The sequence below is a fragment of the Callorhinus ursinus genome, unplaced genomic scaffold (assembly GCF_003265705.2).
Source record: "Callorhinus ursinus isolate GAN/ISIS: 27379988/994484 unplaced genomic scaffold, GSC_fseal_2.0 scaffold22, whole genome shotgun sequence".
Lineage (NCBI taxonomy): Eukaryota > Metazoa > Chordata > Mammalia > Carnivora > Otariidae > Callorhinus > Callorhinus ursinus.
In genome coordinates, this window is record NW_027397084.1 from 21,491,880 (window position 1) to 21,519,418 (window position 27,539).

A 27,539-nucleotide genomic window follows, 5' to 3' on the forward strand; every position below is an offset into this window, starting at 1 on the left:
TAGGTCCTCATTATGTGATTCTCACCTGAATAAATGATAGGACAGTTCAGATACCCCTTTAGAACATATATTCCCATGCTGGCTCACTTGGTAATCTTTTATTCAAAATCAAGATTTTTTTTAAGTTCTTGGGAAGAAATGTAGCACAGTCCCACTATTATTATCTTAATAAAAAACAAGAAAAGTTACAGAATTTTCAGAACCTCAGCCTTTATGCTCTCCTTTGGGCAACACTCTTTTAAATGTTGACAGCATAAAATTGGTTCAGCGCTCAAGTCTTCTTTCTCCAGATTATTTCTATGGATAAATCAGCAAGCCTGAATATTTCTTTCCTTTAGTAAGTACTATGGGACAAGTAATCTTATCACTCCAGGGACTTTTTTGACATTAAGTGAGGCAATTCAAGAAATCACTAACAATATCCACCTTCAAGATCTCAAAGTATCTTTTATTTAAATCATGAATGCTTTGTTTATTACTTTCTTTTTTAAAAATTTATTTCATTGCTTGGAATTTAAGTACAGATGTTTTTAAGATAGGGCAAATTATTAGTGCTTTTATGTGATTGTGTCCATGATGGTATAACAAAATTCAGAGCCCTTATAGATACACAGAAAAAAATTGGCTTTGTATTCCTATCATCCAGGATAGTTAAAAGTATATGCCAGGGGGGCGCCTGGGTGGCTCAGTTGGTTAAGCAACTGCCTTCGGCTCACGTCATGATCCTGGAGTCCCGGGATCGAGTCCCACATCGGGTTCCCTGCTCAGCAGGGAGTCTGCCTCTCCCTCTGACCCTCTACCCTCTCGTGCTCTCTCTCAAATAAGTAAATAAAATCTTTAAAAAAAAAAAGTATATGCCAGGTATTCTGCACACATTTCATTCAACCATGAAATGTCACCAAACAGGTAATACTATTATTCACATTTTACAGATGAGAAAATTGAGGCTTAAATTTTAATTATCATGCTTAATATTCAGTATATTCAATTCATTCATTTCTCTTTCCATTTATTAACTCATTCAAAACTGCTAAAGCCATGTAAGTAAATAAAACAGAGACTTCGTATCAATCTACAGAGAAATACTGGAAACATAAATACTAAATAATTATATATAAAATATTTAAAAAGTATCAAGGGTTATAAAAATAAAGACATATAAATAATATAGGTAAATGGATGAGTAAGGGTAGTGGAAAAACTGGGCTATTTCAGAGACTGTGTTCAGGAAATTCACTTCTAATTTTTTCCCATTCCAATAAAGATGTCAAAGAAAAAAAAGAAAGTGAGCTATGAAATTATCCAGGGCAGTGGCTTTCTGGGAAGAGAAACAGGGTGAAGTCACGAAGGCGAGAATAAATTTGGCAATTAAGGAATGTCAAAATGAGCTGTAAGTGAGCACAGTTAGTGAAGCATGGAATGGAAGCAGCTGGGGTAAGAGAGATAGTCCTTCAAATCTAGGTCCTCAAAGGCCACAGAAATGTCTTTAAATATTCTCCAAAGCTTGACAAATGTAAATGGAGGGTGAGTTTTGAGCCATGAAGAAGCATGATCTTTTTTTCTGATAACAGCTTTTATTGAGATGTAATTGACATAAATGTTACCCTTTTAAAGTATGCAATTCAGTGGTTTTAGTATATGCACAGAGTTGTATGATCATCACCATGATATCATGATTAGCACCATATATTATAATATTCTCATCATCCCCAAAAAGAAATGCAGTACCCATTAACAGTTATTCTCCACCTTCCCTCTTCCTCCAGCCCTTGGTAACCACTAGTCTTTCAGGGAGATTTATATACATGATATATATGTGTGATTGTTTAATGTCTTTCTTTCCCACTTTTATGTGAGAGTCATAAAAACAAAGAAAATACTTTGCATATAATAGTCATTCAATAAATATTTGTGGTATAAGTAAATGGATTGTGCAAAAAAATACTTCTTAAAATATTTCAGCTAAATTTTACTTGAATAATATCTTACTAGTCACATTCATTGCCACTAATTTATGGAGTATTTGTGTAGTCTACTGGAGTTTTCTAATGTCACTTTGTTAAGGAGAGTTATATATTCCTTGTGCATTATACTCAGATCCCAAGTAAAGTAAAATTTCAATTTCCACATAAGGTTTCTCTTTCTCTCAATGAACCATTTTGCTTTAGTTGTAACATTCAACAGAATAATAATCAAAATAGCTCTTTTGGTTTTTCAAAAAATGACCATGGTGGTTTCATGATGATGTGGATCAAGCCCACTTATGAATAAAATACACACTATAAAACACATTGTTTTCTTAATGTATTCATTATTTCTTGTTTTCTGTGAGAATTGAATATGAATTTTTCCTTGGGGTCAACTTTCAAAGTAAAAATATTGTTTAATATTTACTTTTTGTTTATTTTTGCTTATTAAGTTATTGCCCATGCAATGATGGGTTCAGAAAGACAAAGGTGGGATGAGATGAACAAAATGGAAATGGGTTATGCCCACTTTCTGACTCAATGACATGCTCCTGCACGCTATCCTGCAGCAGACATAAAGTTAAGTTTGTAGTAAAATGAAATATTAATTTATATTCTAGACCTTGAGTTTTGCTTGCAAATAGTGAAAACCATGAATATCACATGCATGAATGCTAAAGTTTACTGAAGAAGTGGAAAACTCAAAAGCCTACAGAGCCCATTGAAAGTGTTTGGGTCGGGGCGCCTGGGTGGCTCAGTTGGTTAAGCGACTGCCTTCGGCTCAGATCATGATCCTGGAGTCCCGGGATCGAGTCCCGCATCGGGCTTCCTGCTCAGCAGGGAGTCTGCTTCTCCCTCTGACCCTCTTCCCTCTCGTGCTTTCTATCTCTCATTCTCTCTCTCTCTCTCAAATAAATAAATAAAATCTTAAAAAAAAAAAGAAAGAAAGTGTTTGGGTTAACATGAAAGACAGCGATAATGTGGTGAACTAGAGATACTATAGATGACCCAAATGTAAGAGTTACTACTTCTGTGCAGAAATGTTGCCCCAATATCACTAGAACTTTTGATTTTTTAAGACAAAACTAGAAATTCAGATTACTTAAGTGTGGTACCCTCCATCTTAAATGCCATCAATTAATTTTTAAAAATCAGCATATATTTCTTTTTTTTTAATATTTGAGAGAGAGAGAGCGGGAAAGAGCACAGCAAGGAGGAGAGGGAGAAGCAGGTTCCTTGTGAGCAGGGAGCCTGATGCGGGGCTCAATCCCAGGACCCTGAGATCATGACCTGAGCCGAAGGCTGACACTTAACTGACTGAGCCACCCAGGCACCCCCCAGCATATATTTAACACTCCATGACACAAACAGCATAGCTCTGCGCCAGTTTTGTACCATGGGTGAGGTCTGTATTTTCTTTTACTTTTTTTTTTTTTTTTTAATTTTCAGTGGTATGGCAAATGAATCACAGTGGATGAGAATGGAAAAGGTTGTTTAAGGTAAAATAGCGCCACTTTGGGAGAAGGCTCAAAGACCTTTGAATAAAAAGCAAAGGGATAATTAAAAGGAGAAAAGCATTTTATATTGCATACATAATTCCTCTTCATATAATAGAGGCAATTCTATCTTTATCTACAGCATTGCTTCCTAAAGCCCCAAGGAAGACATCTCTGAGCTCATGTGGGTATTGAACCTTATCATTGGCATGCAAAAGCATTAGCCTTTGGCAAAAAGGGAGTGAGAATTAAATCTTCAAAATAGCTTCAATTATAGCAGTAGGATTAGTATGTAGTATTTCTCTCTGAGTTCTCACATGGATTTAAGGTCTATTGCTTTTTTTTTTTTTTCATGAAGTTTTAAAGTGTGTCTCTCTTTCCTGAAGAGAACAGCATTATTCTTAATTAAAACTCCTGAGAGAGCTTTAAAGGTCTGTAGTTCAGATTGTAGTGTTTGAGTCTTTTCATTTAAGAATTAAGCTCATCCTGCCAAGTTTCTGATTTTGTTTCAAGATTGGTGATTTGAGGGGCATAGGAATCAATTTACTTTTGAGTGTTTGGATAGCTTTGAATATAGTTTATAATGATACCTCCTTAACCAGCTATATAGAGATTAAGATTTTGCTATGCTGGTAACAACAGCAAGACAGATTCACTGAAAATTTATGTAATTATTTTAAAATATATTTATGTAATCATTACATAAACACTTTGTAAAATTACATTACTTGGTCTGTAGATACTGAGTATCCTGAAAGTTACCTACATTAGAATAATGATGCCCAATGGAAGAAGAAATATTTTGTTATGAAAACAAATATAAGTAGTTTATACAGTCAGATGAGTATACAGGATTCAGGAGACATGGGTTCTAGTTCTGCATCATCCACCCAACCTTGAACAAGTCACTTAATATCTCACCAAACTCAAATTTCTTGTTAAAAAAAAAAGTAAGTTGAATTTGACCTCTCCAAAGTCCTCTTTTGTCCTATAATTCTGCCTTTCTAGGTCCCCTATTTTTCAGTAAAATGCTATAATAGTCAAAGTCTTGGACAAAGGGATGAAAGAGGTGCATCAAAATTTCTGACTAACCCACTGCTGCTACTATGACCTTGGAAAAATTACCTCCTGTTTCCAAACCTCATCTTATCTACAACATTCAGAATTACAGTAATTCCTATTTCATAGACTATTATGAGGATAAAATAATTTTTAAGAAGCTATATCAAGCATTTGAACCAAGGTTGATACATCAATATGAAAAAAAGAAAAAAAAAGTAAATGTAACCCTCACAGAGCCAGGTGCTCCAGAGGCTCCTTGCCCTTGGGGTGTCAAATACAAGAAGTAGAGCTCAAAGGTCAAATGTCATCTTAATATACTTTGAGTTATTTATTGCTTGTCTTAAACTTTGAAAATAACCAGTTTTCAGGGTGTATGTATAAGGTTTTTTTTTTTAAGATTTTATTTACTTATTTGACAGAGAGAGAGAGAGAGAGAGCAAGCAAGGGGAGTGGCAGGCAGAGGGAGAGGAAGAAGTAGGCTCCCTGTGGAGCACGGAGCCCAATGTGGGGCTCAATCCCAGGACCTGGGATCATGACCCCAGCCGAAGGCAGATGCTCAACTGCCTGAGCCACCCAGGCGCCCCCATACATAAGGTTTTAATCTCACCAACCAGCCTTGCAAGTATGAGCAGGAAGTCAGCAGCATCTTAGTGTTGCTAACACATGACTATCAGCCTCAGTACTCTCTTAAAGACAAGTAAAACCAGGGGTGCCTGGGTAGCTCAGTCAGTTAAGTGTCCCACTCTTGATTTAGGCTCAGGTCATGGTCTCAGGGTCCTGGGATGGAGCCCCCAATGGGGCTCACTGCTTAGTGGAGTCAGCTAGAGATTCTCTTGCCCTTCGCCCCTACTCATTCCCCACCCCCTGCTCATGCCTCTCTCTCTCAAATATATAAATAAACCTTAAAAAAAAAAAAGTAAAACCATGCCACACAGAAATCATTACTCTATGGAGGTTTAAATTCATGAACAGTCTGAGTTCAAGGCTTCCTAAACTTTTTTATGCCTTGCTTAAACATGTCTCTAGTGTTCAGCTTTTATCATCTGAATGATTTTAAAGTTACCACAGTTCAAAGTCCTTTTCTCACATCCATGGCATAATATTCCCTACGTTTTCTGTTCTATTCATCCTAAATCCTGTCCAAGAGCAGGTACACAATTCACCAGATTATCAGGCCCTGATGGCAGAAAAGTGCCATAGCCTTCAACAAGTCCCTGTGCAGACTTTCCCTCCCTTTTCAGAACTGTCTCCATTTCCTTTCAAAACCAGGTATACATAAGAACAGGTTAAAGGAATGACAAAGTTTAACCAGTAATTTCACTAGGATATTTTTTCCTACTTCTATTTAGTTAACTTGCATTTGCTATATACTACTGTTTTTCCCTCCGGAATGTGCAGTCTCAAATTCAATACTCTCTGGGGGAAAAAGTAATTTCAAAAAAGTAATTTCTCTATCTTTCTGGTAGTATTTCAAGAAATATATCAATTTGTACAATATCCTGTTTTAGTCCATCCTGGCACAAGTGCAAGATTCAGGAAGCTATGGTGAAAATGCTCCTACATGTGGCTAAGTACTAAGTGCAAATTCTGCCACCACAACCCCGTTTTAGTATGGATAAAACCATATTTTCTGCCTCCTGTTACTTCTTCTATTTCAAGCTCAAGCCTTTACTTGTATTTTTAGAAAACTGTAAAAGGAACCTTGTTTAAATACTAGTCTACTCTTCATCTTTCATCACGTGTATTGCTAATGTTCTAATACCTTCATTTCCAATATTTTATGGGGAAAAACCACATTCTTTTCTCCAGTGCTACCCATCATAAGGATGAAAATGGCCTGAAAAATTTAATTTTGACACGTTGGCCACACTCAACCCCTTAGATCAATGAAGGACTGGAAACAATGTACCCTACAGTGCGCAAAACCTAGGAAAGGTGTTTTTCTTCACATCTCACCAGTTTATTCTAGAGAATCAATATGGGTGTTGAACTCTCCCTAGTCTATCATTCTTCTTTAATTCAAGAATGGAAGGACCACAGGAGAAGCCTTTGGACATATAAATTAATAATTTCCTACTCTGCCTTATACTTTTAAATTACTTTGATAACATAGTTATCATCAGAACTCAGGAAATAAATATTAGAAGATAGCAAAGGATAAGAAACAACTTGCTTTTGGAAAAAAATTAAAACACACACATGACAAACAAATGAAGTATATTAAAATAAATTTTCCATTTTATTCATCATTTATTTAGACTCATTTTGTGAGGGAACTAGATCTAAAATCAATGATGAAATTATGAATAGAAAGAAATAATTCATTCTTGCCATTAAGGATGGTCTTCATTGTCATCAAATATGCTATTTACATGCCTGCTTAAACTATTTGAGGGTCTATGAACTCTAAGGGCTACAGAAATATTGACGAGAAAAAAATGACTAGAATACATATGAAGCTTAGAACGTACCCTAAAGACTGTATTCTGGTGTGGAGAGGACAGAAGAAACACATACAAATGAGAATTAATTTTAGCTAAGGAGGAAATGATCAACGGGCCTATAAAATGTGAAACTAGCCATATTTAAGAGTCTAAGTTTTGGCTTCCTAGCAAGGTCCTTTGTTGAATTGGAACAAGGGTTGTCAAATTTTCTCTGCAAAAGAACGGATTACAAATATTTTATGCCTTGTGAATAATAAGGTCTCTGTGGCAAATACTCAAATCTGTTGTTGTAATGCAAAAGCAACCATAGAAAATTAGCATAAAATCATTAGCATGCAATATTGCAATAAAACTTTATTTATGAAAACTGATATTTGAATTTAATATCACTTTCACATATTAAGAATTATTAGTATTCTTTTTATATTTTCCAACCATTTAAAAATGTAAAAACCAATGTCAGACTAGATTTATGCTGTGGACCACATAATTTGACTACCTCTGAATTAGAACATTAATTTACAGGGAAGAGTGGAGGTTAGAAATTTCTTCATTCTAAAAAAGCTCTTGTGTTGGGTAGGACAATGGATGGAGGACCTTGTTTCTGTTTGATGGTATGACAAATAGTGGAGCTGTATATCACATGTAGAAGCTAAAAACATGTCCTTATACAACTTGAACTTGTCCAATGGACTTTTCTTTCTTTCCTTCTTATTCTTTATGCAGTGCCTACCCTTTCTTTATTCTCTATAACCTCTCCTTTAGTCATGGTTTAAATATCTGAACTCATTTAGCTCTTTTTTCCCTCTAGCCCTGCACTGTCTTTGTGTCTCCATATGTTCTGGCCAAAGTTCAAATATTAGAAAGATAACCCAACATTAGCTAGAAAATCTCAAATTTCATAAGAAATAAGCAAATGCTATTTAACAACGTTTTTAGGGAAATGCCAGTTTAAAATATTGGATAGTCTATCTTCAAAAACCTTGCCCATGCAATTTTCTATTAAAATTCCATTAATTTTAACTCATATATCTCTGAGTAGGCTAAGTGTGCTATTATTGATTTTACCCAGAAAGTAGACTCACAATAATATGTTATTTTGCTCTTACTAAGGCCCTCTTCCACTTCATTCTTTTTTTCTGGCTTCCTCCTACTTCATGTTTGATTTATTTGCCCACATGTTAGATTAAGCATTTTATAAAGAAGGAAGTCTTCTAGTTAATTGAAATCACTTCAAGTACATCTGTTCTCAAGGATATTTTCCCACACAGGCCCAATGCCACACAGGAACACTGGAGCAAAAAATAACAACATAGCCTCAGAAGAAGCAAGGCAATTGCAAGGTCAGCTAAAACAATTAAGAGAGATGAGTAATTGAAGATAATCCAAACATGCACATCACAGGTCCTCAATCTGACAGATTCCTTTAGAATAAACATTTTGAAATACAGAGTTTGAGATTTCATCAATCTATTCTTAAAAGTAGAGTACTTAGAACAATATTATTTCTATTTTGCAATACTGTGTGCCATAGGAGAATTAATGCTACCAAAGAAAAAATATCTTTCCTGAAATTACTACCATTTCTGGGAAGAAAATATTAATGTGGTCAGATTTATGAATATAAAAATTCAATCTTTCCAATGTGCTGATTAGAATAATCCACTATTTAGAAAATCTTAGGCAATAAATAAAGTTTGTCAAAACCCAATCAATACAATGACTTTAGCAAAACAAATGATATCAACCTAGTCAATCACTTAAATGTTTTATTTATTAAATAGAAGGGTGTTCTTAATAGAGGAATATTTTTCTCTATATAGGTATGAATTTATGAATATATTTGTGTGTTAAGCAGAGAAAACGTGAGAAAATTTCTTTTACTTTTTAGTTATCTTTATTTTGTATTATGCATTTGTATTACCTATAAAAATTTGTATTATGTAAGAAAATTTAACTTTGAAAATTGTTTAAAATACATTTTTGGAGCAGTTTTAGGTTCACAGCAACATTGAGCAGAAGGTACATTTTCCCTATACCTCCTTCCCCCACACATGCAAAGCCTCCCCCACTATTAACAATCCCTACCAGAGTAATATGTGTGTTACAATTGATGAACCTACATTGACACATCATCATCACCCCAAGTCCATAGCTTAGAGGCAGGTCACTTTTGGTGTTATAAATTCTGTGGATTTGGACAAATTTATAATGACATGTATCTACCATTATGGCAGTTTCACCACTGTAAAAATAACCTGTGCTCCAACTTTTCATCCCTTCTTCCCCACTGATCTTTGGCCATCACTGATCTTTTTACTGGCCCACATTATTGTGGGTTTTACTTCCGGGTACCCCATCATTTTCAAGAAAAATTACCAAAAGACTAACAGGGAAAGTGGAGATAGGAAATATACTTTGAAATATAGGAGTTTATTCTCCATAACAAAAGCCTCCTCTCCAGTGAAAAGGACTTTAACAGAACCTTAATTCACAGAGGCGGAAAGGCAACTACCCAATTCCAGATCACTCTAGTCTCACCTAAGCAGGGGAGGGAGAAAAAAAAGGTCAGAAACACTAGTGAAGGTCACAGACCAGGGACACAGGCCCACTAAAAGACTGAAATTTAATCATAAGATCATAGGGTTTTAAATTATTTAAACAATACCCCAGAATTTTCATGGTACAGATCATGCACATATGGTAAATAAATTTCTATATCTTATATACTTTGGGAAGTTATTATTAATAGGATCTTAAAATTTCATTTTCTAATAGTTTATTGATAGAATATATAAATGTAATATATTTTTATTTTTTAAAAATATAGGATCATTATCCTGAGAATTATCATGATATCTGAATTTGACTTCTTTGATCATTTGGTGTCCTACTCTGTCACTGGAATTTCTTATAAATTGGTGATTGGAAACAGGGTCTTGATCAGATGTAGACTATATTTACTACACAGATGGTATTGTGAACTTCCATTAAAATGAACATAATGCAAAACATTCCTCCTTTTGTGATGATAATGGTCATTAGTGATCATTGCCATAATTTTTTCTCTTTCATCAAGGTTTGCAACATGGCAATGTTCAAATTTATATTCTACTATTTGTTAGCTAATGTATTTTTATAAATAGCAACTTTTCTTCATTAAATATTTGTTTTCTTTCACTATTTATAGAGGGAAATTTTTGATTTTTTCCTTTATTAACCAATTCTCTAATTAGTGGTTCCTCAGTAGCCTTTAAAGGTGATTAATTAGTTGTGACTTTTAATTTTTTAATTATCATTAATTGATTAATTTAATGTACTTCACTCCATGGAAGTTATTTTAATGGGTGGCCAGTTGTCCCTGGTTAGGTCAGGCCTGTTTAAGTTGGCCGCTGAGTCCTTTTGATATGACTCAATTGTCTTTGATAGCATCTTTGACTTCTGGTGTAGCAAAATGTCCTACATTCATCTTGTATATTTCTCACCACTATTCTAAAGTAAATCACCTCTCTCAAGAGCCATTATTTCTTTTAGAAGGGATTGATGTTTGGAAACCACAAACAATTAGCTAGATGTTATAATTGCATCTTGGCTTCTGCTTTAGCTTTTTAGGTTTACACAGCTAGAACACATCTTGACCACAAGACAATAAAACAAAACAAAACAAAACAACCATGCAGCTCTACAAGCTCGAAAAGGCAGGGAAACAGATTCTCCAGCCTTGATGTCACTGTGAAGATATTTTTTTTGAGAAGAGATTACATTTTAAAAAGTAGACTTTGAGTAAATTAGATTTCCATCCGTAATGTGAGTGTGACTCATTCAATCAGTTGAAGGCCTTAAGAGAAAAAAGACTGAGGGCCAAGGAAGAAAGAATTCTGGCTCTATACTGCCTTTGGCCTCAAGTTGTAATATCCAATCTGCTGGCCTGCCCTGCAGATTTTGGACTGGACAGCTCCCATATTCGCTGGAGCCAATTCCTTAAAATCTCTCTTTCTCTATTTTTCTTTCTTTCTTTTACACACACACACACACACACACTTTTGATTCGCTTTCTCTGGAAAAATGAGACTACTATAGTAAGTGACTCTTTTCTTCCTTGCCGTTTCACCTTTCATAAATGGAAATGTCTGTAATTGTTTTTCTATGCCTAACCTATCATTTTATTTTGGGAACAGATAACTGTTATTAGTTTCATAGGCTCCTATATGGAAAGGAATATTCCCCAGGATGGGTCATACTCAAAGTTTCACCTATACCTGATTTATTATCTAGATGAGATTTGGGACTTTTGAAATGATCATATTTATGTTGATTTTGATACTATAATAGGTTTATACTTTTGAGGATGATAGGATAAGTGAAGGTATTTTGTACATGGTTTGTGTGTGAATCTTTGGGGCAGAAGGCAGACTGTTGTAGGCTAGATAATGGCCCCAAAGATACCTAGGTCTTAACCCATAGAACCTGTGTATATTATATATAGTAACAGGGACCTAGCCAACCGGTCTAGGTCCCTTTAATTAGCCAACGAATGATTAAATTATAGATCTTGAAAACAATGTGACCAATGAAGCAAAATGCTACACTGTTGGCTTTGACGATGGAGAAATGGATCACAAGCCAAGGAATGTACCTCTAGAAGAAGTAAAAGGTGAGGAAACTAATTCTTGCAAGAGATTCTGGCCCAGTGAAGCTTCAGACTTCTGTCCTACATAACTCTTAGGGAATAGCTATTATTTTAATCCACCAAAAAAATGTGATAAGTTGTTACAACAACCATAGGAAACTAATAAACATAGTATTCCCCTTTCTCCTATGTCAGAAATTGCAGTTCCTGATGATACCTAATAAGTACTAATTTGCTTTATCCTATGACTTTACACATGTCCCAGAATAATAATACCAACACTACTGCAAGAATTTGATACTGAAAATAATTTAATTTTTTTTCCATTTTTCTTTTTTAGTGTATTTCCCATTATGAAAATACAAATAGTGTTTTTTTTTAATAGTGTGTTTTAAAGTAATTCCTAATTATGCAAGAAGTCTCCAGGCATATTAAGCATATCGTCATTGTCAAACTCTCCTCTTTTTGTTCACTGGGCTCTGGAGTTACTCCCAACTGCCAAAGTCTCCAAAACTCTGTGAATACATCATTGCTTGGGAAACTGGAGAAGAGTGCTCCTGTTCTAGGTCACTGTTTTGAGGACTTTTTCTTCCTACCCATAGGGACTTCTCTTAAGATTCTTAATTTCTTCTCTAAAAATGCCAACAGTGAAGATGGCCAATTGTACCCATTACAATATGCACAGTATGCATGGTGTTTAGGGACTGGGAGTGTGGCCCAGAGTGCCTGTGTGTATCCTCCTTCTGCAATTTACCATGTATGGTAACATCAGGACAATTGCTTAACCTCTCTGTGCCTCAGTACATTTACTGTAAAATACAAGCGTAATGATAACAGTTCTAATTAAATAGGGCTAGTGTACTACTTCAGCTAATATGTATCAAGGGCTTAGAAAAGTGCCACATAGGGCGCCTGGGTGGCTCAGTTGGTTAAGCGACTGCCTTCGGCTCAGGTCATGATCCTGGAGTCCCGGGATGGAGTCCCGCATCAGGCTCCCTGCTCGGCAGGGAGTCTGCTTCTCTCTCTGACCCTCCCCCCTCTCATGTGCTCTCTCTCTCATTCTCTCTCTCTCAAATAAATAAAAAAAGATCTTAAAAAAAAGAAAAGTGCCACATATATAACAAGCAGTATTACTATGATTACCATGGCTGAGATAAACTGTTCTTGAATATGAGGTAATTGGGACAACCAAATGCATTTACAAATAAGCACATTTTATAACTGAAAAAGAATTAATCATTATTTTTTCTGTGGTTATACATCCAATGTAACATGTGCAAACACATACAATACACACACACACCATATATATATACATATATTACACACATTTACATATTTGTTTGTGTATTTAAACTCCTAGAAGGCCACAGAACTTCTCATAATAAAATTGTCATTAAAGGAAAAGAGGTGAAAGGCTGTCAAGGTCAAAGATGGAAAATACATGTCTCCATATAAATCTAATTTTGTTGATTTGATTTTAAACTTGCATATACAATTTACATAATTTTATACCAGTAGAAAGTTTTTAAAAATGCAGTTACTCCATATCAAAGGCAAAATGAAACTTGAACGTAACTATATATTAAGTTTTGTCTTAGATAAGGGGAAACTTAGTCTGACATTTTTCTCTCTCTAATTTTATACTAGAAAAATATAACCTGAAATTCTTCCATAGAAGTATTTAGAGACATTCTGCATTCCTTTTTTTTAAGATATATAATAGAACATTGAATGTTTTTTTCATAACATAGTCAATTAATTCCCTCTTAGTTCCTCTGTTTATTCGTCCACTCTTATAAGTTGCACATTTGTCTTTTTGTTTGTTTGTTTTTCTAGTGTGTCTTTGGGATAAATTCTACTAAGAATCAAAGATTGTTGAATCAAGAGATAAATGCATATATAATCTTACTACATAGTGTTAAATTCCCCTCTGGTTGAATTATTTTGTATTCCTTGAAGTGATGTATAAAACAGCATATTTACCCACAGTATTAACTGCAAAATGTGTGGTCAACATTGGAATTTTACCTATCTATAAAATAGAAAATACTCTCCTGAGTGTGGTTTTAATTTGCATTTCTATTACTATAAATGAGGTTGGGTCTTTTTAAATATATTAGTAAGGCAATTTACATTTCTTTTTCTGTGAATACTGCTCTTATTTCTTACCTGTTTCCATCAAGTTTTCAGACTTTTTCTCTCAATTTTTAGAAGCTCTTTACATAGTAAGGATTTTATCCTTGGTCTCTAAAAAAACTAACAAAATTTGCTTATGGTACTTTTAGCTATCCAAAAGTCTGCTTGTAAGTGAAATTTATCAATCTTTCTATTGTTGTATCTGGATTTTGAATCATCAGTAGGAAAAACTTACCCCACTCTCAACTTAAACTTATCCATGTTTTCTTGTATTAGTTGAATATTTTGGTTTTTTGGATTTAAATATCTGACTGATTTGGAATTAATTTTCTGTAGATTATGAAAATGTGTTCAAATATATATTTTTCCGATAGTAAACCAGTGTTTTTTTAAAGTTTATTTGAGAGACCATTTGTTCTTACAAATTAAAAAAAAACTTAATTCACTGCATTTTTTACATTTATATATAGAACTTGTTTTGCCTATTATTTGCTCTGTTGATTCTGCTCTCTATTAGTACACCAATATTGTATTCCTTTACATTATTGAGGTTTTAAATGTTTAAACATTTGCTAAGAATAGTACCCTCTTTGTCATTCTTTTTAAATATTTTCCTAGTTATTTTTGATATATTGTTTTTCAAACTGACTGCCTGACTCAAAATAAACAGACAAATAAATAAAAATAAAACTAACAGTATTCTTATTAGTTTTGCATTAAATTAGCTTAGCAAAGACTGACATTTATATGGTGTTGAATTTTCTTATTTAAGAACATGATATACGTGGGGCACCTGGGTGGTTCAGATGGTTAAGTGTCTGCCTTCGGCTCAGGTCATGATCCCAGGGTCCTGGGATCAAGCCCCGCATCAGGCTCCCTGCTAGCGGGGAGCCTGCTTCTCCCTCTCCCACTCCCCCTCTCGCTGTGTCTCTCTCTGTCAAATAAATAATAAAATCTTAAAAAAAAAGAACATGATATAGCTTTTCATTTTCTTAAGTTATTTTGTGTCTTTCAGGAGTGTTTTACAATATTCTGCATAAGATTTTGGATATATTTTTGTAAAGTTATGATTAGGCCATCAGGTATTCCTTTCTAATACTTTCCTGATGTTATTACTCAGTGATTTAGACTCCTCTGCATGTATTTTGGGGCTCGTGGAGTTATCCTGTCACTTGGTTTTATTGCATATGTTGGCTGTAATAACCTTTGTTATTTTGCTTATTTTGTCATGTTATATTTTGTGAGATGATTTCGGGATATTCATAAACTACACTGCTGCCATTGTCACTTTGCCTGGCATGATTAAATATTTTTGAATCTACATATTTGCTAATATAAAAACCCTTTTACCAAATATGCAAAAACTGTTTCAAAAATTGAGTGATAATTATCCCAAGGACATATCTAACCACAGAAGCTATGCAATGTATAGACTTGTGCCCTCCAAGAGCTTACTAATTAAGATAGACAATACAAACAAAATCTTCAAGAAACAAATAATTAAGTTGGAACCAAAGCTTCCAGTTTGCTTTGTCCTGCTGTCCTCCCAATATGTGATCTTTGGCCTGGTGACTCTTCCTCACTTTAAAGAAAGCAGATATTTTCTCAGCCAAAATTTCCATTTAAGCCATAATTTTCATGTACACAAGAGATATTGTGAATTATCTTATGACACTGGACTTAGTGAAATTTAATCCCAGGTAAAGAATTAACTGATAGTTAATATATAACTATCTATGGGGAGAAAGTAGGTCGTGATTGCTACCCAGAGCCAGGCCTTAGATGCCATTCTTCTGCCTGGCAACATAATTTTTGTATCGTGGTGGGTATGGACAATTTTTGAGAAAATCTAATTTCTCATGAGTAGATAAAAGAATAAATGCATCCTATTCTCAGAATCTGTTGTTATAGCATGTCGAAATAAAAGTCTGCTAGTACTCCATTCAATACATGCCCTCTTTAATACCCATCACCGGGCTAACCCATCCCCCACCTTCCTCCCCTCTAGAACCATAATTGTTTCTCAGAGTCCATAGTCTCTCATGGTTCATCTCCCCTTCTGATTCCCCCCCCTTCATTTTTCCCTTCTTACTATCTTCTTCTTCTTTTTTTTTTTAACATATAATGTATTATTTGTTTCAGAGGTACAGGTCTGTGATTCATCAATCTTACACAATTCACAGCGCTCACCATAGCATATACCCTCCCCAATATCTATCACCCAGCCACCCCATTCCACTGGGTGTTATATGCGAATGATCAATCATGGAACACTACATCAAAAACTAATGATGTAATGTATGGTGATTGACATAGCATAATAAAATAAAATTAAAAATATAAAATCTTAAAAAAAAGTCTGCTAGTAGATGGCTGTTAATAACAGTGGCTTACACAGATTACTATGTATTTCTCTCTCATAAAGAAATCAAGAGGGAGTCAGCCTAAAGCAGCTCCTTGTGTATTTCTGCCTAGCTATTCCTAGTACATGACTTTTCTACTTGAGTTTACCTCACCATCACAAGATCCTTACGAAGATCCAGTATCATTTCTAGGGTTAATGAAACAGGAGGAGGAAGGAGGAAGAACATAAGGGAAATAAGGGACTTGCTAGCTAAACTGGGCCCCTTTCAAAGGTGGTCTCAAGAAGTTTAACCAATGCCTTCCATTTGCAATTCATTCATTCCTCGTGGTAATGAAAGCAACAAAATATAGGATTTGTTGGGGGGGTTGCCCTTTTTTTGTTTGTTTTTAGCTGGTACATTGCTAAATGAAGTAAAATTGGTGCTGTGTTACTAAGGAAGATGAAGAGAATAAGTTTTTTTTTTTTTTTTTAAAGATTTTATTTATTTATTTGACAGAGAGTGACACAGCGAGAGAGGGAACACAAGCAGGGGGAGTGAGAGAGGAAGAAGCAGGCTTCCCACAGAGCAGGGAGCCTGATGTGTGGCTTGATGCGGGGCTTGATGCGGGGCTTGATGCGGGGCTCAATCCCAAGACCCTGGGATCATGACCTGAGCTGAAGGCAGACGCTTAATGACTGAGCCACCCAGGCGCCCCAAGAGAATGAGTTTTAAGTAGGTAGCCATCCTTCTCTGACACAGGTTAAGACTGCATTTACCATCTGTCCTGTTGCCTCCTTTATAGTCGGAATAAGAGGAAGTAATTGTAATACTTGTAAGTTAAATTTTGTGAAAGTATTTTAATGACTTTTATACTTCCCCCTCTAATTGTAGGTATCATTAGTATTTAAGTATCTTTAAAAACCAGGTAAAACAAAGCATAACAAAAGCATTTATTCTATGAATGATGGAATACTCACCAGGAAATTGAAGAAAGATCTATGATATAAGTAGAAAGCTTTTGTTTGTTTGTGTTCCAACATGTTTTAGCATTCTACTGCTTTTTGTTTAGGAAATCAGTTCAGCAACCATGCAAAGTTTAACACCCAAGGCAGATCAAGATAAATGTAGCCATTCTTGTTAAATAGGGCACTGTTTGCTCTTTGGAAAGAAGATATATTACCAGGGTAGAATGATATATATATATTTCTGCAACATCTTGTAACCATACTCCATTAGAAATGATTACCACCACAATGCTGCGTGGTCTGAATTAGGTTCGTATTTCTTTAGAGCACAAGGGCAAGAAAGAAGCCAGCTGCCAGGACAGCACGACCCAGTCTACTGCTCTGCCTGACCTATGTCAGGAGTAATCTCAATCAAAGCTGTAACGCCACCATGTAAGCCAGGGCACTTCTAACACTGGTGACTTGTTGTTACAGCACTTGGTCTAAAAATAACAACCGTCCATCAGTGTCAGTGCATGAAAAATTGAATTTCATCAGAATTTAAAAGAATTGTAGGCTAGACTAATGCCATAAAGTCAAGTCTCATGGCTGTAATTTGTTCTCTCTATTGCAACAAGTTGGCAACCTTCTGACTAACATTTTGCCAGTTTCTCTAATCAGAGGAGAAATGGCAGAGGAAGAGTTTTCAAAAATACTTACTCACTTTTATCACACACACACCTGAATATGCATACAAGATTACTTTAAGAATATCTTGGTTTGAAATAATTTACCACCCGACAATTGCTCTCTTGACCTTTTGAATTCAACTAACAGTGAGTGTATTCTTAAATACATTCCTCTTTCATGAAGAAGTTTAATCAATATCTAAATCTAAAGTCATTCTGACAAGTGTGAGGCGATATTTCATTGTACTTTTAATTTGCATTTCCCTGATCGTAAGTGATGTTGAGCATGTTTTCATGTGCTTGTGGCCATCTGTATGCCTTCTGCAGAAAAAATGTTAATTCATGTCTTCTGCCCATTTTGTAATTGGATTATTTATTTTGGGGTATTGAGTTTTATAAGTTCTTTATGCATTTTGGATACTAACCCTATATCAGATATGTCATTTGCGAATATTGTCTCCCATTCCATAGATTGCCTTTTAGTCTTGTTGATTATTTTCTTCACTATGGGAAACTTTCTATTTTGATATTTCACCTCACACCTGTCAAAGTGGCTAAACTCAAAAACACAAGAAACCACAGGTGTTGGTGAGGATGTAGAAAAAGGGGAACCCTCTTGCATTGTTGGTGGGAATGCAAACTGGTATGTTCACTGTGCAAAACAGTATGGAGTTTCCTCAAAATTTAAAAATAGAACTACCCTATGAGCCAGCAATTTCGCCACTAGGTATTTACCCAAAGAATACAAAAATACTAATTCAAAGGGATATATGCACCCTGATGTTTTTAGCAGCATTATCTACAATAGCCAGATTATGGAAATAGTCCAGTGTCCATCAACTGATGAATGGATAAAGAAGTTGTGGTATATACATACAATGAAATACTACCCAGCCATACAGGAGAATGAAATCTTGCCATTTGCAATGACACCGATGGAGCTAGAGAGTATTATATTAAGTAAAATAAGTCAGTCAGAGAAAGACAAATAACCGTATGATTTCAATCATATTTGGACTTTAAGAAACAATCAACAAGCAAAGGAGAGAAAAAAGAGAGGAAGAGGCAAACCAAGAAGACAGACTTTTAACCGTAGAGAACAAACTGATGGTTACCAGAAGGGAGGTGGGTGGGGGATGGGTGAAATAGGTGATGGGGATTAAGGAATGCACTTGTGATGAGCACTGGATATATGGAATTACTGTTATATGATATCTGGAATGATATATGGAATTACTGAATCACTATATTGTACATCTGAAACTAATATTACATTGTATATTAACTAACTGGAATTTAAATAAAAACTTAAAAAAATAAATCTAAAGTCTACATCAAAAGGCATACTGAAGTTATGCGTTAATTTGGGGATGGATACTCATTACTAATGAACCCAAACTTTAATCTTAAAATAGCATAGAAGATTTCACAAATGAGTCCTCGGCATCTTCCAACTTGATGTGTAGCAGGGATGGGGAAGAATATGGATGTCCAAAGGTTTACATGGAAATTGTTTTCTAAAAACTTTTGAGAATTCACTAAACTGAGATTTTATTAACTGGCTCTTTGGAGTAAATCTAGAATTAGAAACTAATCAACCCCATTAATTTAAATTATTAATACAAATTATCAAGTGAAAAAAATAAGTAGTTCAAAAATAGTTGAGTGAAATTTTCTACTTATTGAAGTTAAACATGAACTCTTATTTACAACTGTTAGGGATAAGAGTTGATTCTTAAGAACAAAAGTGGCTTTGAAACAAAGCAATTTCTTTTTGCTTTTGGGAATATGTTCTAAAAATTACTTAATTTGCAAAAAGAGACAGAGACGGAAACAGAGAGAGAATTATATGTGTAGAGGTTATTAATTTTTCATGAGAGATGGTTTTCCTTATATTTATCAGTTTTGCAAATTTGTGTGCCTGTATATAGAGAGATAATGTAAAATATACTTTAGTCTGTTGAATGTACTAAAATATGTTGGAAAGCCCTGGGCTTGGAGAACTGGTACATGCATCCTAGCTATGTCCTTGTGATAAGGCAATCAAAGGAAAAAGATGACTTGGGCAAGGCATGCAAGGAACAAAATAAAAACTGAATACAAGGTAGCTTACCACAAAAGATCACGATGTATAAGAAATTTTAAAAATAAAACACTACAAATACAATAAGATTAAGAGCATAGGTCTACAAAATAAAACAGATAAAATAAAAGCTTGCTGTTTTTCATAAACATAAAGGCATATCTCACTTAGTTATGACATTTACTACACAATTTGGGGAAAGAAAAAGCAGATACAGGGTAGACAAAAAACAAAACTGTAACAGGAGGTGGATTAATACAATAGTGGTTATGACACCTGATTCTTATAATTAGAAACTTGGGTGGGATAATTTCATAAAGGCTTGATAAGTAGTAAATCATTGTACTTTCCTCCTAGGAATATTACAATATAGGGAAAAGGCCAATCCAATGAAGATTAGAGTAAAAAACAAAATATGTGACTATCTATGACTGTGACTTCTATTTTCCCCATCCCAAATTGTTTTATATTCTTGCTATTTCCACACTTGTGTAGGTGATATTATAAGTAGTTATAATCATGTCCAGAATACTTGGTATTAGATCTATATAGTTCACTTATATTATTTTGGTTATTTCAATTACCTCCTTTGTTTATAATATTTTGAGTCACAAAATCTCATTCAGGTTTGCCAAATTAAGAACACTTAAACTTAACCATTCTGGAGCAGCTTAAATATCAGGATAAAATCTGATGAGGTTGCTCGAGTCTGTTTTGATTTTATTTTGTTTTGTTGCTGTCCTTGCAGGCTAGTTGCACCAAAGAAATATTTGTTGAATATTTAGAAGTACAAGTTGGAAAGATAAATTCAGTTTCACGTAGGTTAGAAATCAGAGAAACCTAGGAACAAATTCAGGTTCTTACACGTGCTAGTTGAATCAAGCAAACTTTTATTCTTTCATTCAACAAGTATTCATCAAGAAACAACAATGTCAGGCACTATTCTAAGAGCTGAGAGTACTGCAACGAATAAAGTGCATGAAGTCCCTAATCTGTTGACCTGATGGGAGAATAAGATAATATAAAAGCAAAAACAGTGCATTTTAAATGGTAATAAAATATGAAGAAGAATACACAGATTGAGAAAGTTAGACAGTACAGATTGTGGAGGCATTTTTTGTAGAGAAAGGCAAGAAGCAAGGGAAGACTTGCAGATATTTGGGGAAAGACTCTTCTAGGAAGAAGTGACAATCTGTGTAAATACTTTGAAGGAGGAGAGTGAACTACAGGTACAAGGAACCGAGAGAAGGCTTGAGAAGAGCAAAAGGACAAGTGTAGGAGATGAGAAATTCAGAAGAGCGACCAAGATTCATCATTTGATTCATGGGCCAAAGTGCTTATCATGGTTTTAAAACTCTAGACACTTGTCTTAATTCCAGCTGCTGTAAACATAGACTGGGTGGTTTAAACAATAAACAATTATTTCTCACGGTTCTGGAGGCTGGAAGCCTGAGATGAGACTGCCAGCGTAATCAGGTTCTTGGTGAGAGCCCTCTTGGTTTACTAATGGCTTCTTCTCACTGTATCTTCTGGAGAGAGAGAGACAGACAGACAGACAGACAGAGAGAGGCAGAGAATGAGAATGAAAGAGAGGGAGAGAAAGAGAGAGGGGGAGATCTTGCGTCTCTCTCTTTTTATAAGGACATTAATCCTATCATGAGTGTCACACCTTCAGGACTTCCTCTAGACCTAATTATTTCCCAAAGGTCCCACCTCTGAATATCATCACATTGGGGATTAAGTCCCAACATAGGAATTTCGGAGGGACACAAACATTTGGTCCATAACACTGCTATAAAGAGAATAGACTGTGTGAGGGTAGGAGAAGACAAGGTTCTTCAGCAAGGAAACTAATAGGAACTGTTCTAATGGTCCAGACTGCAGTCCATAAAAGATAGTGGTTCAGATCACAGTTTTAGTGGTAGAAATAGTGAGAAGTAGATGGTTTCTAAACCTATTTGGAAGGCCTTGGTGACAATCTTTGCTAATTCATTGGGGGATGTGGGGTCTGCAAAAAGACCTGACATCGATAAAGATTGAATTAGCTCCTCAAAGTTTTCATTTCTTCAAGCATGCAACAGAGAACTTCTTAACTATAATATGGGATTGTTGTGAAAATTAAATGTAAACGTATGAAAACAATTAAGACAATTATTATATATTATATCAATATGTATCATGCAAAGTCATTATTATTTATTATATTATAGAACAGAAGCAGCAGCTTATTATGAGCCATGGCACAAAACCATTCCAAATTCTTCCATAGTAGGCAAGCTCAAGTCGTAGAACTTGATCTTTCTTCATCCATATGGAAATTGTCTATCCCAAATATTTTGTTCATGTGCCTGTACAGGTAGTTCTTCTGTAGCTACCTTCTTTATTATGCAAGGGCAGTTTTAATTCATACTACATTAACTTACCTTAAAACTTGCTTAGTTCCTGGTCCCTCTTTTCCCATGATTCTGGGTGTTTGCAAGCCACTAGCTTAAACACCCCATGGAGGTGTTCATCTTATAGAATTTCTTATTCTTGTGGGGGGAGATGTCCTTAAAGACAGTTTCAGATAGAACAGGTTTGTGACATGCAGGACCAGCATCAGGTGTTGGGGCTGTCTTAAAGGCAGGCAGTCAACTAACTGAAACTAAAAGACAGGGTGTGGCACCTGAGAGTATTGCCTCCCAATCTCTGTTTATTTAGTGGTGGCGTACTCAGAAAGCGATAGCAATGTGTGGCATACTGATACATTGTATTTTTTTTCTAAATTATGTAATTATTTAAAACACAAGTAGTAGAGAAAATGTAAAATATGGAATTTGTATAAATGTTCTATAAAATATTTTCAGTTACTGAAGATATAGCTGAGCTTGCTTCCATGAATATAACTATATTGATATCTGTATCCATATTTATATCAATATGTATTTTTGTATTGTTTTATTCTTGAAAGGTCTAAATACAATTCCTAATTATGTTTAATTTTCCATTTTTTTTCTTGATAGAAATCGTCAATGAGAAAAATTTAAAAGTTAAGAAATTGGGGTGCCTAGGTGGCTCAGTTGGTTGAACTTTGGACTTTTTCGGCTTGGGCTCAGGTCATGATCTCATGGGTGTGAACTTGAGCTCTGCCTCAGGTCCACTCTCAGCCTCAGCCCAGGAGTCTGCTTGAAGGTTCTCTCCCTCTGCCCTTCCCCCAGGCTTCAGGCGTGCCCCCACCGTCTCTCTCTTTAAAATAAATGGGTATTAAAGAGGGCACGTACTGAATGGAGCACTGGGTGTTATACGCAAACAATGAATCGTGGAACACTACATCAAAACAAATTATGTAATATATGGTGATTAACATAACAATAAAAAATTTAAAAAAAACTAATGATGTAATGTGTGGTGATTAACATAACATAAAAAATAATAAATAAATGAATAAATCTTAAAAAAAAGTGAAATAGTTTGCTTAGTCTAAAAATAGTCTACTTGGCATTGTCTTATATAAAAAATTGTTCATCAAAATTATAAATTTGACTCTGAGTAAACAGGTAAACTTACAGTTATAAACAGGAAGATAAATTATTTCAAAATGTGATAAAAATAAAATAATGGATTTCATATATGCAATTCTCCTTCTTAGAAAAGGGTTAATAATTGCTCAAATGTTGCTTTTTTCTCAATTAAACTCTCATTCACTTATTTGAACAACTACCACTTAAAAATATCTTTTGAATTTACTCTTATTAAACATAAATGCTATTTACATAAAATAGAATTGGTTTTCATCAACAACTGGAAAATAACAGGCCAAGAGCATCATTTATATTTAGTTTTAACAAAAAGTGACATTATTACATAATAGCATTTTGTGCTTGTAAGCACCTTTCATCTTTCAAATTTCAAAAGCCACAGCGTGTAATACACTCATATAGTACATACACCAGAGCTAAATCTAAAGAGACCAATTGTTCTTATGATTAAATATTTTAGCAAAAATTACAAAACATATTTTATTCTACATATTCTACAAAAACATATTTTCTTTCTTGGTTCAAAACCCTCAAAAATCAGTACTTTTAATATAATGCTGTTTATCCATGGTAGGCTAATGAATCATTATTTTTTTTCCTTAAGAATATGTCTCAAACTGCCATTCTTATTCTTCCACAAACTAGTTGTGATTTAAAAAAAAAAAGACAAATCTTAGGTTCCCACTACAGTATAAAGTTATTTTTTATTATACTAATATTTAGTGATACTTTATAAGATAATTCCATGTATGTATATGCCTGCTAGTAAAATACGTTGAAACTCAGGTTTCTGAGAGCCTACAAAAGGCAAATAGAACAGAGAGAAATAATGGAAATCTTTAAATATACTGATAAAGCCTGTAAGACTATCATATGTGTTACATTTGTAATTTACATAGATCACTGAAAAATTATTTTCTTCCTATTTCTAAGTATTCATTTTAGATCAATATAGCATTTTTAAATAATAATACTATTAAAAAACCATTAAGGTATTAACCACTCTGAAAACCAGTTAAACTTATAAATAACTTCCATTGGCTCATGAAGTCTTTCTTGGAGACTCCAACTAGCAGAGTAGGCACTTCTAGAGTCTAGAAAGTCGAAGATAGAAAATTTTACATCTTGGGGTGCCTGGGTGGCTCGGTTGGTTAAAACGACTGCGTTCGGCTCAGGTCATGATCCTGGAGTCCCGGATTGAGTCCCGCATCAGGCTCCCTGCTTAGCAGGGAGTCTGTTTCTCCATCTGACCCTTCCCCCTCTCATGCTCTCTCTCTCTCTCTCTCTCTCTCTCTCTCAAATAAATAAATAAATAAAATCTTTAAAAAAAAAAGATAGTTTTACATCTTGAACTGTCAGGGTCACTTTAGGATTTAACCTAGGCCAATTCTAGTCTGATGATGTTCAGCTTATTGAAGAGATTTTAGATCAGGAGTTCCTAACCTGGAGTTCATGAATAAACTTTAAAGGATTTGTGAACTCAAATGAGAAATATTTAAAATGGTTGGGTTTTTTCCTTATTTTCACTAACCTCTAATTAATATTATGCATTACATTCAATTTTGATTGTAGGTATTAAACCAGAGTAGTATTGGCTGTACCTGAGATGTGAGGCTTTGTCACTGCCATCAAAATTGTTATAGGTACCTCAAAATATCTTTTACACTCATTGCTACCTTAAATTATGATAATTGTCAGATCAATTATTAAATGTTATTTAATGTTTTAGCAAAGAAACATATATCAAATATATTTGTAATAATTTGTCAACTACATTTCAATATTATTGATATTCATTATAATTTGATATATTTTTGTATGCTTTTAAAACTATTCTAAGGCATCCATAGACTTCACCAGACTTTCATAGCGGTTCAAGCAAAAACTTAAGAAATTCGCTTGTTAGTCAGATAAAGCTGACTAGGAGTGCAATTTAGGTCATCTTTATCCTTACTGATTTTCTGCCTATATGATACATTAGTTGATAAGCAAGGGGCATTGAAATTTCCAACAATAACTGTGAATCTGTCTGCCTATTTTCAGTTCCAACAGTTTTTTTGCACCATGTATTTTGACATTCTGTTGTTACGTGCATACACATTTAGGATGATTATATCTTCTTGAAGAATAGTCTCCTTTATCTCTATGTAATATTTCCCTTTGTCTCTGATTATCTTCCTTGTTTTGAAGTCAGTTTTATATGAAGTTAATATAAATTCTACTTTCTTTGATTAGTTTTACCATGGTATATCTTTCTCCATCCTTTTACCTCATTTTTAACCTATGTCTTTATATTTAAAGTTGTTTTTTTGTAGACAGCATATAATTGGATCTTGTTTTCACTTTTTAATTCAACCTGACAATTTCAGCCATTTACCTGGCATGTCACTTACAGTGAGTATTGATACAATCAGATTGAAATTTGCCATCTTGTTATTTTTGTTGTTGTTTATTGCTTTTGGCTTTTGTTTCTTTTTAATCTATTTTTCTGTCTTCTCTAGTTTTAATTGAGCAACTCTTATGATTCTATTTAATCTCCTCACTGAATATCTCATTTATACATTAAAAAAATTTTTTTTGGTGGTTTCTCCTGGATTGACAGTATATATTTTGAAATAATGTATATCCATCATCAAATAATATTATACTTCTTCAAATTTAGTGCAGGTATCTTTTAGTTTATTTATTCTTATTTTCTTATTTTTTAAGATTTTATTTATTTATTTGACAGAAAGAGAGAGACAGAGAGAGAGAACAAGTAAGGGGAGTGGCAAGCAGAGGGAGAGGGAGAAGCAGACTCCCCACCAAGCAAGGGGCCTGATGCAGGGCTCGATCTCAGGACCCTGAGATCATGACCTGAGCTGAAGACAGACACTTAACTGACTGAGCTATATAGGTACCTCCTAGCACAGGTATCTTTTAACAAAATAATCACAATTCTTCTCTCTCATCCCTTATGATATCGCTGACATTCATTTCAATATTGCTATGCTATGTACATCCAATACATTGTCACAATTATTGCTTTACTTAAGTTATTTTTAGGGCACTTAAGTATAAGTAAATTAAAAGATTATATTTTACTTCACATATTCCTTTTCTGATGCTTTTCCTTATATGTATGTAAGTTTCTAATTTACATCATTTTTTATCTACTTCAAGAACTTTCTTCAAAGTGTTTTATGGGGCAGTTCTCCTGGCAATGGAATTCCTCAGTTTTATTGCCAAGAATGTCTTTATCTCTCCTTTACTTTTTAAAAATCGTCTTAATATTTTCAATTGACAGAAAAATTTAGATTTAAAGAAATTTATGGTGCCTTTTATTAGAATTAAGGTACCAATATCAATGTATTATTATTAACTGAGTTACATAATTTATTTAGTTTCCTTGGTTTTTATCCAATGTCTCTTCCTCGTTCAAGATCCCATCTAGAATACCATATTACACTTTTAGCCATCATATTGTCTTGGGCTTCTCTTGTCTGTGATAGTTTCTCAGACTTTCCTTGTTTTTGATATTCTTGACAGTTTTAAGGAGTATTGAACAGGTATATTATAGAATACCCTCATTATTAATTTATTTAATTATTTGTTTATGTCAGTATGGAGCCATGAGTATTTAATTTATACTTTGAATTATAATCCAAGACTATTTTACTTTTGTTGATGAATAGTTTCAGCATTAGCCACTGGAGTTCTTTAAATTGCCTCCTGTGTCCTTTTGACATACTTCCTTCGCTTATTTCTTTCCTTTTCTTATTTTTTTGTGGGGGGGTATTTCTTCCTTTCTGGCATTATAAGATGCTCCAGGCTTGTCTTGTATATTCTGAGCCACAGTCCTAGAATCAGCCATTTTTCCAAAACGCCTCAGTTCCTTGTTTTAGAGAATGTTGTTAGAAGTCAAGTTCTAGGGACTAGGCATGCTCATTGTCACTAGAGTGTCAGTGCTTTTAGGCCCTCTCAGCTAACAGAAAAAGCAATGTATTTATATTACATTAAACGTGAGTTTATGCTGACTCTCCAACTTGAATCCGTTACCACATGGATTATTCCAGCTTCCCCCAGCTAATCTGTAAATACTCACTCCAACTGTGAGAAATCTAGTTCCCATTGTCTTCCATTTATGTCATTGTTCAAGTATAAAATAGTATCAGTATATATATATATATATATATATATATATATATCAGTTCAAGTATAAATATATATATCAGTTCAAGTA